Raw genomic sequence first — 15,149 nt, 5'->3', positions numbered from 1 at the left:
AGCCTTTCCTGATCTTTCCAATTACAGTATTCTCATGTACTTTCTAATCCTCTGTAGCACTTTAGCTATAGCTTTCACAGGCATTCACCACTTTCTGTCTTATAAATTAGTCGTGTTTGTGGATGTGTGAATACCCCAATCTCCTATAAGCTCTTTGCAAGGAAACAGATGTTGACTGAATCCATGACAGAGTATTGCACAGCCACCATGGTTCACATTGCTGCTGGATTGGATCAGACCCTGATCATTTCTCAACTGTGCTATTATAGTCACCTTTATTTATCTCCCAGCCTCCTATTCTTCTCTTCCTGTTGTTTTATAATTGGAGATACTCTCTAGAGTCACCTGATGAGGTGCTTCTTTTCCTGGTATGACCTGGTGTCAGCCCATGTCCTCAGGACTCCATCCAGATTCCTTAGCCCCACAGGCCACTTTCTCTCCACCCTAGTCCTCCCCACCCAGAGGTTCAGTAAACTTCCTGAACATACCATGACTATTCTGTACCAGTGAGCATTCTCCGCCTCCAGAGTACGGGGAGGTTACTGGATGCCCTGATATCTCCTTGCTGTCCAAAACATAAGTATTTCATCTTTAAGCATATTCTGTACTCCTCCTTTTCCCTGATGTCACTATGAGTCCACGCAGACCTGCTTCCTCAACATCACTCATACAGCCTCCTAAACATACCAAAGCACAGTTTTGCTTTCTTACAAAATTACGTATGCACATGTTCATCATTCCCAAAGGTTGTGACCTTCCTGAAGAGCAGAGGCTTTCTTTTTATCTTTATAACATTAGCATCTAGTCATCTGGTAGGTGTTCAATACATGTCTGAATGAATGAAAACAAAACCCAGGAATGCTGAAAACTGGTGAGTGAACCAGAACCAACCATGCCAAGACTGTCTCTTTACAGCCTTCTGTGAAAGAAAAATTGTCCAAACCTGGTCTGCAGTAGAACTTTCTGCATGATGTAATGCACAGTCTCTTTCTGGGAAGTAATTTACATTCCTGATTAAATGCTTGAGCAATTTTTTGATACTCCTAAATGATTAAGAACTTCTGGGAAGTTAGGGTTGTCCACCCAATGGACTCATGAATCTAATAATCTTTAACCAGACTTTTTTTCTTTGGTTGTCAGTCTTTTCTTGCAGAGAGTATGAAACTTTGATACATTCTTGTAAGTAATTTGTCTGGAAACTTCTTTTGTTTTTTAAAACACAGTTTATCCTAGGACTATTTCTGGGCCCTCCCTCTTGCAAAACAATTTATATATGAATGCAATATTTCATTTATTCTCCGTCTTCACCCTACCCTCCTTTCCCAGCTTTCCTTGTATCTAAGAATAGGGCACATGCTAAGTCTGGATGGATGAATGGTAGGTCCCATAAGAAGGAAGAGAGGGAACTGTTAGTACTTATGGGGGTGGGAACCTCATGCAGCTCCATATAACAAAAGAGGAAATGAGGAGGTAAAACATCCTACAGGGACCTGAGCCTAACAGGTTGGGAGGGCCCAAATAATGCAGCACCTTGTGGACTTGCTAAGGAACGTAGATCTTATACACCCATCAAAAGATGAAACTGACTTTAGCTAAGGCCCACTGAAATTCACAAAATTGTGCTGCATGTGTTGAAAGTTTTAAGAACAGCATTCTTACTGGTTGAGATAGGCTAGGATATGCCGGAGACGCAAGGAATACTCAAGTCTCAGTGACCTGGAACAACTAAGATTTATTTCTTGCTCATGCAACATGTCCAGCCAGAGGGGTGAGGGCTGTGCTTCACACAATTACCATGCAGGACCTGGGATAACAAAGATGTTCCCATTTTATGATCATCACGAGGCTCCGGGATTTGTTGCAACAGAGAAGAGAAGATAGAGAAGGATGCAGCAGCAACTAAATGATTCTGCTTGGAAGTGACAGACTTCTCACATTACGTCGACCAAATCAGATCACATAGTCACACCAACTTCAAGAAGCACAGGGGAAGATAATCTTCCCACATTCCTGGAAAGAGAGAAACTCTTGAAATATTAATAAATATTAGAAATGCCTACTCTATGTAGCAAACACGACACAAGGACAGAAAGGCCACTTCAGATCTTGAAGGATGTTTTAGACAGTGACCGAAAAGAGAATTAGATTGACCATCTGTATGTCTGATTAAAAGGAAAGATTTCAGATCTTCAGAATGGCAGTGTGAGGGTTTTGGTAGACCCTCTCCAGTGAAACAGCCATTTAACTGGCAAACATTATAATCAAACAACAATTTAAAGCCTCTAGAAATTGTCCTAAAAGCATACAGCAAATGGAAAAACATTTATGCAAGAAAATCTATATGCCAGTAAGAGCATTAAGAGTTGGTAGCATTTGAGCCATGACTCATTCTCATGCCCCTGCCCCCATGTCCATGTGATAGAAGCTCTATCCAGGAAGATGTAGCCAAGAAGATGGGGGCTGCTTCTGTCCACTCCCCAGCTCCTAGTCTAGGACCCCTCTGAGAGGGGCAGGCTGCCAGTGTATCTCATACCCTCTAGCCCTGAGTTGTGCAAGTGCTATTTTAGGCAAGTGTGGCTGAGAAGATCTTTTCCCCATTTAGAGCTTACTTGTGGATCAAGGGCTTTGATTCAGACATGATAGGTCAAGACGTCTGGGGCCCCTCAGTATGCCTAATGGATGAAGATTTTATGCCAAGAGGGGCAAGAAAAGAAAACCAAGGACTATCAACTTTTTCCCTCTACCACCCTAACACACAGTGCCCACTTGTAGAGCAGAAGTTTCACTGCAGAAATGGGCCATTGTCCCCGCTCCCAGCTCTGGTGTAGTGGCATGGGTGTTCTATCTAAAGGGAGATGCAGGTTGTCATAAGAATGGGAATGGAGAGCTCCATTGCACTTGACTAGTCTTAAAAAAGAAATGGAGAGCTCCACAGTTCTGCCAGAGGAGTAACTTTATTGGAAAGCAACACGAAGCAGTTCTTGCCTAAGTTCATCCACAAAGCAGTAGACATGGTGGTGGTGAGCAATTAAGGGGTGGGGACTGGTAGCTCCATGAATCTAGTAGCCACATGCAACATGGGAGACTGGAAAGAGACAGCCCAGAATACCCTTCCCAAGATGATGTTCCACCCAAGGGCTCCAGAAGTGTGGTGTGCACAGGGCTATATTGACTCAGGAACAATCAGAGAGGGTCATGGGTTAGACTAGAAAGCATCCCCCAAGCCACATAGATCCATCAGTAACATGCAGATTTATTGGAAGACTTGCGGGGAGACTCAAAGGGCATAAGCACGACCTCAGAGCAAACCCCGGCTCAGCAAGCTGCTCTGACCCAGAGGTGACTCCGAGGAATCCAGACTTTAAAAAATTACACTCATCCTGGTGATCTGAACAGCTGGGCACCTGCCCAACTCTGCACCTCCTCAGGAGTGCCCAGTAAGAGACCCTCTGAGCTACTAGTCCCTGTCTGAACATGGAGCAAAACTGTAAACTCCCTGAAATTTGAAAGCAGTCTCCAAGACACACACATACACACACACACACACACACACACACAGAGTGGTAAAAGACAAAAAAGAATCTCTAACTGGCTGAGAGGGTTTAAGCACAATCTTTGACCAAAAAGTGGTTTGTGTTGACTCAGGGGCCAGCCTCTAGGAAGCCAAGGGGAGACACACCCGAGCAGACTTCAGAGGCTCCATGTGGTAGGGAAAATAGACATCACAGAGTTAGTCACGCATCATCCCTAAACAAACAAACAAATGACCAAACAACAAACCTAGAGGGGAGGGAGAAGAGGGGAGGGAAGGATCAGGACACAGAGTTGCTACCATGTATTATCTAAAGTGTCCAGTTCTCAACAAAAAGCTGTAAGTCATGCAAACAAATAACAAAGTGTGACCTACGCCCAGCAAAGGGAAACCAACCAACCAACAAACAAAAAACAGGCTTGGAAGGCCCCAGAGGTTGAACTTTGCAAACAAAAACTTCAAAGCAGCTATTATGAATATGTTCAAGAACTAAAGAAAAGCATATTTAAAGAATTAAGCAACAGAATGACAACAATGACTGAACACATAGAAATTATAAAAATGAACCAAATGGAAATTTTGAAGTTGAAATGTACAATCACTGAAATGAAAAACTTGCTAGAGAGGCTCAGTAGTAGATTTGAGCGAACAGAAGAAAAGATCAGTGTGAACTTAAAGAGAGATCCCGAGAGATTATGCATTCTAAAGATTAGAAAGAAGAAAGAAAAGGAAGCAGGGCCTCAGATCAATGTGGGGCACCATTTAGCACCCCAATATTTGCATATGGAATGCAGGACAAGACCAGAGAAAGGAATAGAAAAAAAATATTCTGTCATAGTGGCTGAAAACTTGCCAGATTTGATGAAAAACACTAACTGAAGCATCCAAGGACCTCCATGAACTCTAAGTGGGAGCAATGCAAAGAGAGCCATATGCATTCACCCAGACACATTATAGTCGAACTGCTGAAAGTCCAACTGAAAGAGAAATCTTGAAAGAAGCAAGAGATAAACTCATTATGCACAAGGGAACCCTAATCAAATTAATAGCAGAATTCCCATTAGAAAAATAGAAGCCAGAGGCAATGAAAAAAGTCAATCAACAATCCTATATTACCCAGCCTAGTGGCACATGCCTGTAATTGCAGCATTTTGGGAGGCCAAGGTGGGAGAATTGCTTGAGCCCAGGAGTTCAAGACCAGCCTGGGTAACACGGCAAAACCCTGTCTGTATAAAACATTTTAACAATTGGCCTGGTGTGGTGGCATGCACCTGTGTTCCCAGCTACTTGGGAGGCTGAGGTGGGAGGATTGCTTGAGCTTAGAAAGCTGAGGCCTCAAAAAAAAAAAAAAAAAAATCCTATATCAAGCAAAGGTAGAAAGCTATGTTTCAAAAATGAAGGCAACCCTCATACATTGGTGGTGGGAATAAAAAATGGGGCAACTGCTTTAGAATACAGTTTGTCAGTCCTTTCAAAAACTTCAACATAAAATTACCCAGCTATTCTACTCCTAGGTTTATACCCAAGAGAAATGAAAACACACATCCGCACAAAAACTTGTATATGAATGCTCATAGCCAGAAAGTGTAAAAAAAGTCCAAATGGCCTCAACAAAGGAGAAGATAAATAAGTGTAGTATTTTCCTACAATGGAATATTATTTGGCAATAAAAAGAGATGAAGTACGTGCCCTACAGCAGGGAGGAACCTGGAAAACCTTAAGCTTAGGGCGAGAAGCCAATCCCGGTGGGTTACATATTGTGTGATTTCCGACATAGAAAATATCCACAATAGGCGAATTCATAGAGACAGAGGTTGTCTTATTGGCTGCCCAGGGCTAGGAAGAGGGGGAGGAAATGGGGAGTATCTGTCTGCTATCACAAAGGACCACAAGTTAGGTGGCTTAAAACAACAGAAATGTGATCTTTCATAGTTCTGGAAGCTAGAAGTCCAAAATCAAGGTGTTGACAGAGCCATCCTCCCTCTAAAGCCTCTAAGAGAGGATTCTTCCCTCCCTCTTTCCACTTCTGGCATCCCAGGAGTTTCCTGGCTTTTAACTCCAATCTCTGCCTCCATCTTCCCTCCGTGTCTGTGTCTGACTTCACATGACATTCACCTCTCTGTGTGTCCGTGTCCGAGTTTCTCCCTTCTTATAAAGACACTGCTTATATTAGAATAAGGGCCACCCAAGTGACCTCATCTTAACTTGATTACATCTGAAAAGATCCTATTTCCAAATAAGGTCACATTCACCAGTACTGGGGATTCAGATTTCAACATATAGAATCCTAATAGGTATGGGGGTTTTCTGGAGGGGTGATCAAAATGTTCTAACATTGATCATCATGATGGTGGCATGACTCGTTGGATATTCTAAAAACCATTGACTTGTGTGTTTTGAATGGATGAGTTGTGTGGTATGGGAATTGTATCTCAAAAACATTGTTTTTAAAAATGAAAGAGAAATAAGAATATCCCTAGAATAAGAAAGAAAGAAAAAAAAAAACAAAACGAACTTTGTGGCTAGAAGCCCATCTTAAAAAGAAATACTTAAAGATGGTCTTCAGGTTAAAAGTGATGCTAAAAGGTAATTCAAATCCACATTTAAACACACACACACACACACACACAGCCGGGCATGGTGGCTCATGCCTATAATCCCAGGACTTTGGGATCCTGAGGTAGATGAATTGCCTGAGGCCGGGAGTTTGAGACCAGCTTGGACAACATGGCAAGACACCATCTCCACAAAACATACAAAAATTAGCCAGACTTGGTGGCAAGGACCTATGGTCCCAGCCGTTCTGGAGGCTGAGGTAGGGCAATGACTTGAGCCCAGGAGGCTGAAGTTGCAGTGACCTGAGATTACATCACTCCACTCCAACCTGGGCAACAAAGCAAGACCCTGCCTCAAAAAAAACAAAAACAACAACAACAAACCAGTTCCAGCAAAAGTAATTATGGAAGTAATGATAAAAGGCACTATAACTATATATTTCTCTTTCTTTTCTTTGCTGATGTAGAAAGCAATTATATAAAAGAGGGGAAGTCATACATTCACCCACATAAAGCCAGACAGCCCCAGGATTCCTTCTAAATTTCAGCCATCAGACTGGTTCTGTCCAACTTCCAAGCTGCTCTCCTATCCCAATATTTCCTGTCCTTGGTGGGGGTTCCTGGGGTATTGACCTATTGAAGTTGGCATGATTCTACCAGCACCCACTCCTGAAATGGAAGCCAAACAATTATTTTTTGAGGCATTTCTCATTGCTGCTGATATTGGTTGAGAAACTACATGTGTTCTTTGCTGAAGGAACAAAAACACTTATCTGAAAGTTAATCGCACTTTCTAAATGACAGAAATGTTTGGCTGGAGTTAAAAACTAAAGGTTAAGGATAAAGGTCCATTTTCTTAGATTTAATCCCCTTGGCCTTGGTCCTACCCCAGGCCAGGAGATTTTTAAAAGCAAAGGTTAGCATCTGTCTGAGAACTGACTGGTCCACATATAATACAACATTTGTTTTTTTCTTTTTTTAAGTGACATCCACTGATTCCAAGCTTTCTATGAGCAGCTCTGGTTCTTGGCTGTCTTGAGTAGAGAATTATTATTGGCATTGCCTAAAGTGTGTCAGTTGTTTGAGATGCACTGTTGCCGTATCCGATTACGATGGGGACTCCTAGTATCCTTCCTCATCCAGAGAGCAAAGGAGGTCTACTTACTGGTGTGGGAGTTTTAAGATTCCCACGTTCCGCTGTCACTTTTGCTCTGAAATCCCATGGGGATCCAGTAGGCCTCTGTATTCGGAAATGATGCACTTCGCATTCACAGCAGAGGATCAAGATCAGAGCTTAGTGATCTGACAACCCCTCTCCCAATCTGTGCTGCCAACCCAAGTTGTTTATTACCCTTGGGTTGGAGACACCTTAGAAGAGAGAGCTCCCGTGGGTTACTCCTCTGCTGGAGAGGCACGGAGCCCCGCGGGGAAGACCAAGTGCAGCAGGCTCTGGTGGAGGAACTTGGTGACTGCGCATCTGAGGACCCTGGGGAGTTTAAAGCTGCCAGTTCTCCCTGACCCTGAAAAGGTGAGGCAGGGGTGGTGGTGAGAGGGGATGACAGAGTCAGGGGTCGAGGGGCAGAAAGGATGAGCTGAGTCTTTCCTTTTTTTTTACCCCCTCCGCGAGATGGAGTCTCGCTCTGTTGCCCAGGCTGGAGTGCAGTGGCTCCCTCTCGACTCACTGAAACCTCCACCTCCCGGGTTGAAGCGATTCTTCTGCCTCAGCCTCCTGGGTTGCTGGGATTACAGGCACCCACCACAATGCCCAGCTAATTTTTGTATTTTTAGTAGAGATGGGATTTCACCAGGTTGGCCAGGCTGGTCTTGGACTCCTGACCTCGTGATCCACCCTCCTCGGCCTCCCAAAGTGCTGGGATTATAGGCCTGAGCCACTGTGTCCGGCCTGAGCTTGAATCATTTCTAACCAAAGTTGGGAGAATGGAAAAAGGACCACGAATGGGGGAGCGTACAGTCAGCCTCCCAGGCAAGAGCCACTGCGCCTGTGACCACAGCAGGATTCCCCCCGCACTGGTATTCCAGCAACGCGCCCTGAGCCCCAGGGAGCTCCCAGAGGAAAATAACTGCCTGTCTGAGAGTCACAGCTGCCGAGCCTGGCTGAACACATGCCCAGGGACCAAGAGCTGCAGGACAAAGACTGGTGAACATCTGATTAAAATGTCATGTTTCTAGATAAAATTTACTTCTCGGTAGTTATTTAAGAGACGTCTTACTCATGCTGCTAAGCTCATGTTCATACTCAGAAAATCCTGTCTATGCAGGCTGGACAAGTGGTCTCAGCCTAAACGCCCTCAGTAGCAACCATGTGATTTAATACACCCACCTCTTGCCTTGACCCCCAATAGAAGTTTCTCAACAACAACAAAAAAGCATGTAGAAAGCAGTCATATAAGAGAGGAATCCGTACATTCTTAAAGCACACAATAAGGTGTGTGCTTATTATACATTGCATGCCAAGAATTAAAAAGCACACAATATATACTTTCTTTGGCTTTTACGCTTGCTCAGGAGAATATCAGAAAGCGCTAGGCCTTTCTTAAGGAAAGATGGTTTGCTGGGATGCTATTATTTGTTCAAGGAATTCTAACATGGAAATGCATACTGATTTAAAAGAAGCATGTTTAGGGGGTATATATTGTCAATACCTTAAAATAAAAGTGAGTATAAAGCTACAAGGACTGTATCCCTCATGATTTACTTCCTAACTGATCCTTATGACATAGGATCATGATATAGGATCCCCATGTTGTCATCTACCCCTTCTGATAAAGGTGGTGAGCGAGGCTAAGAAGATGAGTTTGGAATCAGAAATGGAATCCCACCCAATTGCTTACAAGCTGTGTGATATCAGGCAAGTTGCCCAAGCTTTCTGAGCCCCGTTTTTTACTTTTTAGAATATAATAATTTTGTTCCAGAGGGATGTTGTAAGAATCACCTTCGAGGCCAAGCCCATGTTTTATTCCAGAGCTTCTCAATGTTACCATGCAAATAAACTACCTGGGATCTTGCTAAGACACAGCTTTGGAGTCATTATCTGGTGGGGGCTAAGATTCTGCATTGTTAGCAAACTCCCTTGATCCCGTGCTGGTGCGCTGTGGCTGGTGAGGAGTTCACTTTGGACAGCCAAGTTCTGCAGCACTCACGGTGCGGATGCCACCCCCTGCAGCCCTTGGGGGCCTGGTGAGAGCCTGCTGGGGACCCACGAAGGCCCATCATTCAGTGACTGATTAGCACAAGTGAAGGCTGGATATCTGCCACTTATCACAGCTAATGGAACTGTCTCCCTTAGATAAATTGAGTTAGAGAACAGCTTTAGGGTTAACAAATTAACTTTATACCTTATTTTCTGAGCCCTTGACGTCTGTGATCCCACTGGGTTGATTTGGTGTGGTTTTGTGGCGAGACCTGTAAGGGAGAGGTGCTATAAATAAATCCGATTTACAAAAAAAGTCAACGACACCGGACCTGGCCCCTGTTCTTCCGTCCACGCCCCTCAGTCTGTGCTGGTGATAATGCACTTGGTTCTTTTCATTCTTGGGCATACCCTTTCCATCCCCCATAGCCTAGGCATAGTCAGGGGGCAGGTCTGGCTAAAGATGCTTTTTGGCCCCTTCATTTCTTTCCCTTTCCTTCCTGTGTCCTCGTCCCCAGACCCCTTTCTTTCCTAGGAGCTCCCGTGAGGACCTGTAGGGACTCCAGTCCATCACAGTTGCTTGCAGACACCCTCCCAGCCAAGACTTGGTCATTGGTCCCTGTCTGTCCAGAGTTTTGCCAATTGGTTTATGTATTAATTTCCTGGGGCTGTCTTAACAAACTGGGTGGCTCGGAGATCAGGAGGCCAGCAGTCAGAAATCAAGGTGTCGGAAGGGCTGGTTCCCTCTGGAGCCTCCGAGGGAGAATCTTTCCCGTGCCTCTTTCCCAGCCCTGCTGGTCGCCAGCAACCCTTGGCATTCCTTGGCTTGCAGACACAACACTGTAGTCTCTGCTTCCATCCTCACATTGGCCTCTGCCCTGTGTCTCCCTCTGTCCTCTTCTGTCTCTTATAGACACTCTCATCAGATTTAGGGTCCACCCTAATCCAGTGTGACCTCATCTCGATCCTTACTTCAATGACATCAGTGAAGACCCTCTTTCCAACAATTCTGAGGTTCCAGGAGGACATAATTTGACGGAGACACGATTTGGCTCACTAGAGCTTGGAATAATTTTTCTGATGGGAGGTTTGGAGGATGGGAGAAAAAGAACAGGAAAACCAAAGCAGAGAAGGAAATGAACTTGTCCATGAGAAGTGCACGGAGCTATAGGGGATCCACGAGACCCGTTGGTGCCTGTACCAGGACACAAACTGGTCTCCTCTGTCCGGCTACTGTGGGGTAGCGGGATGGGCAGGGCACAGAATGCCTGGCAGATGATGGGCGAGAGATGCCAGGAGGATAAAAGGCACTTTCTAGGCCCCATAGGCTGTGAGAAAGCTTTGTACCTGGAAGTCAGGGGAGTTTGGGGTCAAATAAGGATACATTATTATGCTTGGCTACTGAGAAGCTCATTTGACATTTGGAAAATAAAAAATGAAATTGTTGAGAGATCAGGCATTGCTAATATAAATGGCAGAAATTAGGGTCCCAGCCTCCCCTGCAAGTGGGACTGACAGAGGAGAGCTCAGGAAAGAGCTTGCTGTTAGGACCTTGGAGATGAGGGCCTCAGAGCAGTGGGGTCTCCTGAGGCAAGAGACGGTGCCTGGGGCCGGATGTGGGGGAGGAAGTTGCAAAGAGAGACATCCTGGGTCTGCACACAGCTCACCAAGGAACACATGGAAGCAGACAGGAGGCGAGGCCAGGCGTCATTTTGCCTGGATTCCTCAGGCAGGAGGACATTGCAGAAGACTTTGAGATGAGGGCAGGCTGGGCTTGGGCTGAGCTGTAGGCAATCTTACAGTAAGACAGTCCCCCTGCTCCGTATGTTTAATTGTGGTAAAATATACCTAACATAAAATTTACCATTTTAGCCTTTTTTCTTTTTTCCTTTTTCTATTTTTTTTTTTCCCTGAGACTGGATCTCACTCTGTCACCCAGCCTGGAGGTCAGTGGCATGATCGCAGCTCACTGCAGCCTCCACCTCCCGGGTTCAAGTGATTCTTGTGCCTCAGTCTCCTGAGTAACTGGGTTTACAGGTGCATGCCACCACGCCCGGCCACTTTAGCTATTTTTAAGTGTACAATTCAGTGGCATGAAGTACATTCACATTGTCGTGTATGTCCCTTACTTTTTTTATCATGAGTGAGGGACAGAGGGTGATGACAGTGGGGAGGACCTATTGTTGGTGACAGAGTGCCATGAGGAGGTGGGGCTAGAGTCTTGCGTAAGGAGGAGAAGAGGGCAACCCCCCCACTCCAGCTTGTGATAAAAGGAGCTTAGGTTCTGCAGAGAGGTGGACTTTGTGGAACTCTGGAAAGCACAGTGGAGATACTGTTCAGGAATAAAGGGGCACTGATTGCTGCCGTGTCCCCTCAGGATGTAGCCCTGCTAATGTCAAATTTGCTTTGAAAGCCAGAGGAAAGCCCTCGATATTGATAAACAATCTCTGATACAAAAATGCACAGTTTTTTTTTATTATCTTTACTCTAGGAAAACAGTAGAGTAAATTGAGAAGAGACTTCAGTGCAAGTTCTCTTCAAATACATGGGGCATCCTTATACTAAAAAAGCGTTTGCTGTTTATCCAAAATCCAAATTTAACTGGTATCCTGTATTTTTATTTGGCAGCCATATTCTGATGAGACTTTGATATCTGGGCTAACTAAATCCAGAACTTTTACTAACTGTGCCCCACTGTGATGGGGTCTTCTCACCAGTCGCTAATCCATCAGAAACACACCGCAGGTTCAGGCGCACGCGGCCAGCCCATTCCTAGCCCGCCACACTGCTACCCAGACAGAACATCCACTGCTTCCACATTCCCCCCAGGCTGCAAGGAGTTCCCAGGAGACTTTCTTTTCCTCTTCAAATCTGTGCACTTGGGCCTCGTTTCACCTGCAGAGAAGTGGGTAATGGCTGATAGAGGAAGATGGTCCCTGAGACAGTCGCCTCTGCTCCTCAGTGCCATCTAGCAGAAAGCCAGGACATATGCTCTGAGGATCCCAAGGCTGGGGTGTTAATAAGGAGGCCCTTAGGAATTCTGGGGTGCCCTGTTCTCCTCATTATGATCCCGATCCCAGGCAGAAATGCCTGTGGGCTATCACTGCAAAAGGAAAACAGCAGCAAAAATTGCATCCAGCATTAAAACCACCATTTTGAAAGCACATCATTAAAGCAAGCTATGACCCAAATATTTGTTGTGGTGTGCTTAAGAGTTTTTCAAGCAATTGAAAAGAGTGGAAAAAGTAAAAAAAAGCAGAGTAAGGAATGTTGTTGGATGATTCTCTGCGAGCCAAGGGGGACTTTTTTATTTAAATACATGTAAGCTTTGGTGTTGAGGGAGAACTACTGCAAAACTAGACTGGAATTACCATCACAGCAGGATTTTGAAAATTTATGAAGAGGGGCAGTCTGGGCGTGAGGGCGTCTATAGCCCAGATGAAGGTGCTTATGAAATAAAAGGCATGTCAGTGGGAAATGTGGCCTCTGGAAACATGAAGTTAAATTCAGTGCAAAGAGTAGGACAACCTCACATGTGTCCTTCTGTGCAAGGGAAATCAGCTGCCCTCTTGGCTGCTTTCTTACACTCCGATAGGGCATTGCCACTCCATCACACAGAACTGTCTATAAGACATTGATGGAGTACTATGGAAAGCTCACGGGCATACACAATTGGTCTTAGTCCCTTTACCATTCATTCGCTTTATAATTAGTGGAAGCAACTTAAGTTCTCTTGTCAATTTTTATGCACTTCAAAGGACTATTAATAAAATTTGAATTTTAGAGCATAGTCCCCCAAGGGGCATTTTGTGTTGGTGATAATATTCTACTCACTTGAAAAGTTGCAGCAAAGATGCACCTTCCACTAAACTCTAAGTCTCTTTTTCTCTCTCCTTCTCTCTCTTTTGCTCTTGCTGTCACTCTCTCAAAGGGTCAGAATGCCTGGGTTCTTACCTTCATATTAGCTCTGAAATAGACTTCAAGATAAAACCTAGCTACGTCGTTCTGGCTGAAACTTTATAGGTGTTAGGTATACAGTAAGCACCCTGGGTCTTGCTTCTGTTAATGGACTTGCAATTGTCGAAGCTGCCACTATGTGGCGTCGTGAGTCACAGTGAATCCTAGTGAGTCGTAGGCATGAAAACTAAGTCCTGGCTGTCCCTAGTCAAGGCTATTAATGGTCCCAGGTATGTACGTAAACTAGCCAGCCGTGTTTTTTTCATAAACATCACATTGATATTGATATGGATGCAAACCTGTGACAATAATTATTAGCTGATTTATTTTTTAAATATTGTATTTATTTTTACTATAATAAACATTTATTTTCCAATAACTATATTATATTTATTGTATAAATAATATCCTTTGGAGTAAGGCTTAAAGAATGTGGGCTGGCATCAGCGATGTGCCATCAGAATGTGTCTTATGAACTCTAGTTTTTCATACTCTGTTTTAGAAAGAACATACTTTACTCCTCAGTTCCACGGTGAATATTCAAAAGTCTTCTATATGGAAACTGTCACATCGTGCATATGTGTTGGTGTCAGATATTCTCTAATACCTGTTTATAACTCACCAAGCAAAATGCTTACTTACTTGTTTCCAAGCCCTTCTTCTATTTCTGAAAGCCCCTTTTCTACTTTCAAGCAGGGCTTAGCTCTTATCAAATTCTACACTTTGTTTTAGGTTGTAGAAGAGTACTTGCCAGGCAAGGTGTGCAGAAAACAATTCCTCTGGTCTTTACAATATGTATAATGGTCTCTTTCAGTCTGGAGAGTTTCATAGGCAGCCGACTATCCTCACTCTTTCCTCCCTTTAAAATGTAAATGTATTTAAATCAATAGAGTGTGATGGTTAACAGCCTAGGCTCTGGTCAGGCACGCTTGGACTTGGATGGTTGTTCTGGTACTACCTCTTATCTTTTCTAGGCCTCATCTGTTTCCTCATCTATTAAATAAGGATATTAAAGTATCTTATTTCCTAGAGTGGTTGTAAAGATCAAATGTGGTAATGCTTATACTAGGTGGTCACAATAATGGCTCTGTTGAGATTAGCTATTATTATTTTATTTCATTTTTATGTATACTCTATTTCCTTATACAACACATTAGAGGCTACTTATAAGACTATCTACCTTAAAATAGTAGTCAGTGCCAGAAGAGTTTTGAATTAAAATGAAAGAGTGAGGCTGGGCAGGGGCTTGTGGGGGATGAAACACAGGTATTGTAAGATACAAGTACTCATAAACTTCACTCAGTTACTTAGAATTAGCCACATATTTGTTTCTGAGCTTCCCACTAGCTACAGTGAAAAGAGAATCAGGTTCACTCATGTGATTCCTATGGACCACAAGGCAAAACCTACCAGTCTCTCAGTGAAGCTTAATGGGTCTTGGTTCTTAATTCCAAGAATATATATTCCTTATGTGGGGCATCCTGTGAACAGTGACAGTAATCCTAATAATAACCCTATATGAGGTATCATATACACTTTAAAAATATAAGCCAAGGGAATAGTTAAGAGGTAGTTCTGCTCCCCAGAGAACTGGGAACAAGACCATGTGCTGGGCAGAATTCTGAGATTCACACCCCCTGGTGTACACGTCCTGCATAATCTCTTCCGCTTTGGGTGTGGGCAGGACAGTGTTGGCTGTCACTCCGATTAGATTATGGGATATACAAAGTGAAGTCCCGATGTAATGAAGTCCCTAATCAGTGGCTTTAAGTAATCAAAAGGAGATGATCCTGGGTGTTCTGACCTAATCAGCCCATTAAAGAAGATCTAGAGTTCAAGGAGAGTCTCTGCTAGCCTTGAAGAAGGATGCTGCCATGCTGTGAGAGAGCCACATGGCCAGGACCTGAGGGCAGCCTCTAGGAGCTGAGAGAGACCTTCAGGTGACAGCTGATGA

At 44.0% G+C, this 15,149-nt stretch overlaps 1 protein-coding gene and 1 long non-coding RNA gene across 2 annotated transcripts in view; one reads left to right on the top strand and one right to left on the bottom strand.

Annotated features, from left to right (window-relative positions):
• Positions 1 to 15,149, top strand: part of GNA14 (G protein subunit alpha 14) — a 228,761-nt gene that overhangs the window by 177,469 nt on the left and 36,143 nt on the right. The window lies entirely within an intron of this gene.
• The window catches only part of LOC108542663 (uncharacterized), a 71,941-nt gene that overhangs the window by 48,441 nt on the left and 8,351 nt on the right, over positions 1 to 15,149 (bottom strand). The window contains exon 2 of the long non-coding RNA XR_001889331.1: positions 13,838 to 14,054. This is a non-coding gene — a long non-coding RNA (uncharacterized LOC108542663). The remainder of the gene's footprint in view (positions 1 to 13,837; positions 14,055 to 15,149) is intronic.

Source organism: Rhinopithecus bieti, unplaced genomic scaffold (assembly GCF_001698545.2).
Source record: "Rhinopithecus bieti isolate Rb0 unplaced genomic scaffold, ASM169854v2 scaffold_19708, whole genome shotgun sequence".
Classification (NCBI taxonomy): domain Eukaryota; kingdom Metazoa; phylum Chordata; class Mammalia; order Primates; family Cercopithecidae; genus Rhinopithecus; species Rhinopithecus bieti.
This window is presented reverse-complemented; position numbering and strand designations above follow the sequence as displayed.